We start from the raw sequence: 6,672 nt of genomic DNA on the forward strand, positions 1-6,672 counted from the left end.
CTCCATCTCCCATGACTCAGGTGGAACCTTTTGCCTTCCCTTTCCTCTTTCTAGAGGTTTCTCCGGCCTTGGATCCATAAAGGGTTATGGAAAAACAAAAAGCAATGCTTTTACCACACCACTTAAAAGGTTTGCTCGTCCTCGAGCAAAGAAGAAAGAAGAGAGTAGAAGAAGAAGAAATGAGGAAGAAGGGGAATGGCTTTGTGTTCGGCCAAGGAGGGGGAGAAGTGGTGTTTAGGTTGTGTGAAAATGAAGGGGTGAAGAAGGGTTTATATAGGAGAGGGGGGCTCATGGTTCGGTCATGTATGGGTGGGTTTGGGAGGGAAAGTGGTTTGAATTTGAAGGGTGAGGTAGGTGGGGTTTTATGAAGGATGGATGTGAGTAGTGAAGAGAAAGATGGGATTTGATAGGTGAAGGTTTTTTGGGGAAGAGGTGTTGAGGTGATTGGTGAATGGGTGAAGAAGAGAGAGAGTGGTGGGTTGGTGGGGATCCTGTGGGGTCCACAGATCCTGAGGTGTCAAGGAAAAGTCATCCCTGCACCAAATGGCATGAAAAAAACACATTTTGAGCCAATTTGGCGTTAAACGCCGGGCTGGTGCCCATTTGGAGTTTAACGCCAGGTTCTTTTGCCCTTTCCTGGCGTTTAACGCCAGTCTGGTGCCCCTTTCTGGCGTTAAACGCCCAGAATGGTGCCAGACTGGGCGTTAAACGCCACCTGCTAGCCTTACTGGCGTTTAGACGCCAGTAGGTTCTTCCTCCAGGGTGTGCTGTTTTTTTCTTCTGTTTTTCATTCTGTTTTGCTTTTTTCAATTGATTTTTTGACTTCTTATGATCATCAACCTACAAAAAACATAAAATAACAAAAGAAAATAGATAAAATATAACATTGGGTTGCCTCCCAACAAGCGCTTCTTTAATGTCAGTAGCTTGACAGGGGCTCTCATGGAGCCTCACAGATACTCAGAGCATGTTGGAACCTCCCAACACCAAACTTAGAGTTTGAATGTGGGGGTCAACACCAAACTTAGAGTTTGGTTGTGGCCTCCTAACACCAACTTAGAGTTTGACTGTGGGGGCTCTGTTTGACTCTGATTGAGAGAAGCTCTTCATGCTTCCTCTCCATGGTGACAGAGAGGTATCCTTGAGCCTTAAACAAAGGATTCTTCATTCACTTGAATGATCAGTTCACCTCATCAACATCAATCACAGCCTTTGCTGTGGCTAGGAAGGGTCTGCCAAGGATGATAGATTCATCCATGCATTTCCCAGTCTCTAGGACTATGAAATCAGTAGGGATGTAATGGTCTTCAACTTTTACCAGAACATCCTCTACAAGTCCATAAGCTTGTTTTATTGAGTTGTTTGCCATCTCTAGTGAGATTCTTGCAGCTTGTACCTCAAAGATCCCTAGCTTCTCCATTACAGAGAGGCATGAGGTTTACACTTGACCCTAAGTCACACAGAGCCTTCTTGAAGGTCATGGTGCCTATGGTACAAGGTATGGAAAACTTCCCAGGATCTTGTCTCTTTTGAGGTAATTTCTGCTTAGACAAGTCATCCAGTTCTTTGGTGAGCAAAGGGGGTTCATCCTCCCAAGTCTCATTACCAAATAACTTGTCATTTAGCTTCATGATTGCTCCAAGGTATTTAGCAACTTGCTCTTCAGGACATACTCATCCTCTTCAGAGGAAGAATACTCATCAGAGCTCATGAAAGGCAGAAGTAAGTCCAATGGAATCTCTATGGTCTCATTTTGAGCCTCAGATTCCCATGGTTCCTCATTAGGAACTTATTGGAGGTCAGTGCACGCCCATTGAGGTCTTCCTCAGTGGCGTTTACTTCCTCTCCCTCCTCTCCAAATTCGGCCATGTTGATGGCCTTGCACTCTCCTTTGGATTTTCTTCTGTATTGCTTGGGAGAGTACTAGGAGGGAGTTCAGTAACTTTCTTGCTCAGCTGTCCCACTTGTGCCTCCAAATTCCTAATGGAAGATCTTGTTTCAGTCATGAAACTTTGAGTGGTTTTGATTAGATCAGAGACCATGGTTGCTAAGTCAGAGGTGTTCTGCTTAGAACTCTCTGTCTTGCTGAGAAGATGATGGAAAAGGCTTGCCATTGCTAAACCTGTTTCTTCCACCATTATTGTTATTGAAACCTTGTTGAGGTCTCTCTTGATTCTTCCATGAGAAATTTGGATGATTTCTCCATGAAGAATTATAGGTGTTTCCATAGGGTTCTCCTAGGTAATTCACCTCTTCCATTGAAGGGTTCTCAGGATCATAAGCTTCTTCTTCAGATGAAGCATCCTTAGTACTGCCTGGTGCATTTTGCATTCCAGACAGACTTTGAGAAATCAAATTGACTTGTTGAGTCAATATCTTGTTCTGAGCCAGAATGACATTCAGAGTATCAATCTCAAGAACTCCTTTCTTCTGACTTGTCCCATTGTTCACAGGATTCCTTTCAGAAGTGTACATGAATTGGTTATTTGCAACCATTTCAATTAGCTCTTGAGCTTCTGTAGGCGTCTTCTTCAGATGAAGAGATCCTCCAGCAGAGCTATCCAAAGACATCTTGGACAGTTCAGACAGACCATCATAGAAAATACCTATGATGCTCCATTCAGAAAGCATGTCAGAAGGACATTTTCTGATCAATTGTTTGTATCTTTCCCAAGCTTCATAGAGGGATTCTCCTTCCTTCTGTCTGAAGGTTTGGACTTCCACTCTAAGCTTACTCAATTTTTGATGTGGAAAGAACTTTGCCAAGAAGGCATTGACTAGCTTTTCCCATGAGTCCAGGCTTTCTTTAGGTTGTGAGTCTAACCATGTCCTAGCTCTGTCTCTTACAGCAAAAGGGAATAGCATAAGTCTGTAGACCTCAGGGTCAACCCCATTAGTCTTGACAGTGTCACAGATTTGCAAGAATTCAGCTAAGAACTGATGAGGATCTTCCAATGGAAGTCCATGGAACTTGCAATTCTGTTGCATTAGAGAAACTAATTGAGGCTTAAGCTCAAAATTGTTTGCTCCAATGGCAGGGATAGAGATGCTTCTCCCATAGAAGTCGGGAGTAGGTGCAGTAAGTCACCCAGCACCTTCCTTGCATGTTGGCATTGTTGTTATTTTCGGCTGCCATGGGTTCTTCTTCTTTAAAGATTTCTGTTAGGTCCTCTACAGAGAGTTGTGCCTTAGCTTCTCTTAGCTTTCGCTTCAAGGTCCTTTCAGGTTCAGGGTCAGCTTCAACAAGAATGCCTTTGTCTTTGTTCCTGCTCATATGAAAGAGAAGAGAACAAGAAAATGTGGAATCCTCTATGTCACAGTATAGAGATTCCTTGAGGTGTCAGAGAAGAAGAAAAATAGAAGGAAGAAGGAGAAGAATTCGAACTTAATCAGATAGAGTTCGAATTGTGCATTGAGAAAGAGTGGTACTCCATAAATAGAAGGATGTGAAAAGAGAGGAAAAAATTTTCGAAAATTAAGTGAAAAATTTTGAAAACATTTTGAAAAACTTTAATTGATTTTCGAAAACTAAGAGTGGGAAAGAAATCAAGTGATTTTTGAAAAAGATTTTGAAATTAGAAATAAAAAAGATATGATTAAAAACTGTTTTGAAAAAGATGTGATTAAAAAGATATGATAAAAAACTTATGCTTTTTAAAAAGATATGATTGAAAAGATATGATTTGAAAACAATTTAAAAAGATTTGATTTTTTTAAAAATTAATGACTTGCCTAACAAGAAAAGATATGATTCAAACATTAAACCTTTCTCAACAGAAAAGGCAACATACTTAAAATGTTGAATCAAATCATTAATTGATAGTAAGTATCTTTGAAAAAGGAAAGAAATTGATTTTGAAAAAGGTTTGATTGAAAAGATATGATTTGAAAAAGATTTGATTTTGAAAAACTTTGAAAACTTGAAAAAAATTGATTTGAAAACAAAATCGTCCCTCTTGTGCCATCCTGGCGTTAAACGCCCAGAATGGTGTACATTCTGGCGTTTAACGCCCAATGCACTACCTTTTTGGGCGTTAAACGCCCAACCAGGCACCCTGGCTGGCGTTTAAACGCCAGTCTGTCCTTCTTCACTGGGCGTTTTGAACGCCCAGCTTTTTCTGTGTAATTCCTCTGCTGCATGTTCTGAATCTTCAGTTCCCTGTACTATTGACTTGAAAATAGAACCAAGATCAATTAAACAATGCATGCAAGACACCAAACTTAAAATTAGACACTAGACTCAAACAAGAAACATAAATATTTTGGTTTTTATGATTTTGAAATTTTTTTTTTGGATTTTTTCGAAAATTATATGAAAATAGAAAATAAAGGTTTCAGAATTCTCAATTTGGATTCCAGGAATCATTGCAATGCTAGTCTAAGACTTCGGTCCAGGAATTAGACATGGCTTCACAGCCAGCCAAGCTTTCAAAGAAAGCTTCGGTCCAAAACACTAGACATGGCCAATGGCCAGCCAAGCCTTAGCAGATCATTGCTCCAATAGCAAGATTGATAGAAATCAACAAGCTCTTGTGATGATAAGTTGAAACCTCGGTCCAATAAGATTAGACATGGCTTCACAGCCAGCCAGACTTCAACAGATCATCATGAAACTCTAGAACTCATTCTTAAGAACTCTGAAAAAAATACCTAATCTAAGCAACAAGATGAACCGTCAGTTGTCCATACACGAAACAATCCCCGGCAACGGCGCAAAAAACTTGGTGTGCGAAATTGTGATCACTACTTTTCACAACTCAAATAATCCCTAGTAATGGCTCCAAAAACTTGGTGCTCAATACCATGGCATAAACACAACTTTGCACAACTAACCAGCAAGTGCACTGGGTCGTCCAAGTAATAAACCTTACGCGAGTAAGGGTTGATCCCACGGAGATTGTTGGTATGAAGCAAGCTATGGTCACCTTGTAAATCTTAGTCAGGCAGACTCAAATGGGTATAGATGATATATGAATAAAACATAAAGATAAAGATAGAGATACTTATGTATATCATTGGTGAGAGCTTCAGATAAGCGTATGAAGATGCTTGTCCCTTCCGTCTCTCTGCTTTCCTATTGTCTTCATCCAATCCTTCTTACTCCTTTCCATGGCAAGCTTATGCAAGGGTTTCACCGTTGTCAGTGGCTACCTCCCATCCTCTTAGTGGAAATGTTCAACGCACCCTGTCACGGCACGGCTATCCATCTGTCGGTTCTCGATCAGGCCGGAATAGAATCCAGTGATTCTTTTGCGTCTGTCACTAACGCCCCGCCCTCAGGAGTTTGAAGCACGTCACAGTCATTCAATCATTGAATCCTACTCAGAATACCACAGACAAGGTTAGACCTTCCGGATTCTCTTGAATGCCGCCATCAGTTCTTGCCTATACCACGAAGACTTTGATCTCACGGAATGGCTGGCTCGTTTGTCAGGCGAGCGCTCGGTTGTCAGGCGATCAACCATGCATCGTGTATCAGGAATCCAAGAGATAAACATTAGAGCCTTGTTTGCTTGTAGAACAGAAGTGGTTGTCAATCACTTGTTCATGAGTGAGAATGATGATGAGCGTCACATAATCATCACATTCATCAAGTTCTTGAGTGTGAATGAATATCTTGGAATAAGAACAAGCTGAATTGAATAGAAGAACAATAGTAATTGCATTAATACTCGAGGTACAGTAGAGCTCCACACCTTAATCTATGGTGTGTAGAAACTCCACCGTTGAAAATACATAAGAACAAGGTCTAGGCATGGCCGTGAGACCAGCCTCCCAAAGAGGGTTCAATCATAAAAACATGATCAAAAGCTTCTAAGATTGAAAGATGAAAATACAATAGTAAAAGGTCCTATATATAGAGAACTAGTAGCCTAGGGTGTACAGAGATAAGTAAATGACATAAAAATCCACTTCCGGGCCCACTTGGTGTGTGCTTGGGCTGAGCAATGAAGCATTTTTCGTGTAGAGACTCTTCTTGGAGTTAAACGCCAGCTTTTATGCCAGTTTGGGCGTTTAACTCCCATTTTGGTGCCAGTTCCGGCGTTTAACGCTGGGAATTCTGAGGGTGACTTTGAACGCCGGTTTGGGCCATCAAATATTGGGCAAAGTATGGACTATCATATATTGCGGGAAAGCCCAGGATATCTACTTTCCAACGCCGTTGAGAGCGCGCCAATTGGGCTTCTGTAGCTCCAGAAAATCCACTTCGAGTGCAGGGAGGTCAGAATCCAACAGCATATGCAGTCCTTTTCAGTCTCTGAATCAGATTTTTGCTCAGGTCCCTCAATTTCAGCCAGAAAATACCTGAAATCACAGAAAAACACACAAACTCATAGTAAAGTCCAGAAAAGTGAATTTTAACTAAAAACTAATAAAAATATACTAAAAACTCAACTCAAACTACTAAAAACATACTAAAAACAATGCCAAAAAGCGTACAAATTATCCGCTCATCACACTCCATCATTCTCCATGAAATAAGAGAAGATCAAAGAGCAATGAGGGAGGAGCAACAAAGGCAAGGAAGGGACATAGAAGAGCTTAAGGACATTATTGGTCCTTCAAGAAGAAGACGCCACTAAGGTGGACTCATTCCTTGTTCTTATTTCTTTTTGTTTTTCGGTTTCTATGTTATGTTTATCTATATTTTGTGTCTCTACTTCATGATCA

At 40.9% G+C, this 6,672-nt stretch overlaps 1 non-coding gene across 1 annotated transcript; it reads left to right on the forward strand.

Moving 5' to 3' along the window:
- Positions 1-2,625: 2,625 nt before the first annotated feature.
- On the forward strand, positions 2,626-2,733 carry LOC130983779 (small nucleolar RNA R71). Its single transcript, XR_009087755.1, has one exon. It is a non-coding gene; the product is annotated as a small nucleolar RNA R71 (small nucleolar RNA).
- Positions 2,734-6,672: the final 3,939 nt, after the last annotated feature.

This window comes from Arachis stenosperma, chromosome 5, assembly GCF_014773155.1.
Source record: "Arachis stenosperma cultivar V10309 chromosome 5, arast.V10309.gnm1.PFL2, whole genome shotgun sequence".
Taxonomy (NCBI): Eukaryota; Viridiplantae; Streptophyta; class Magnoliopsida; order Fabales; family Fabaceae; genus Arachis; species Arachis stenosperma.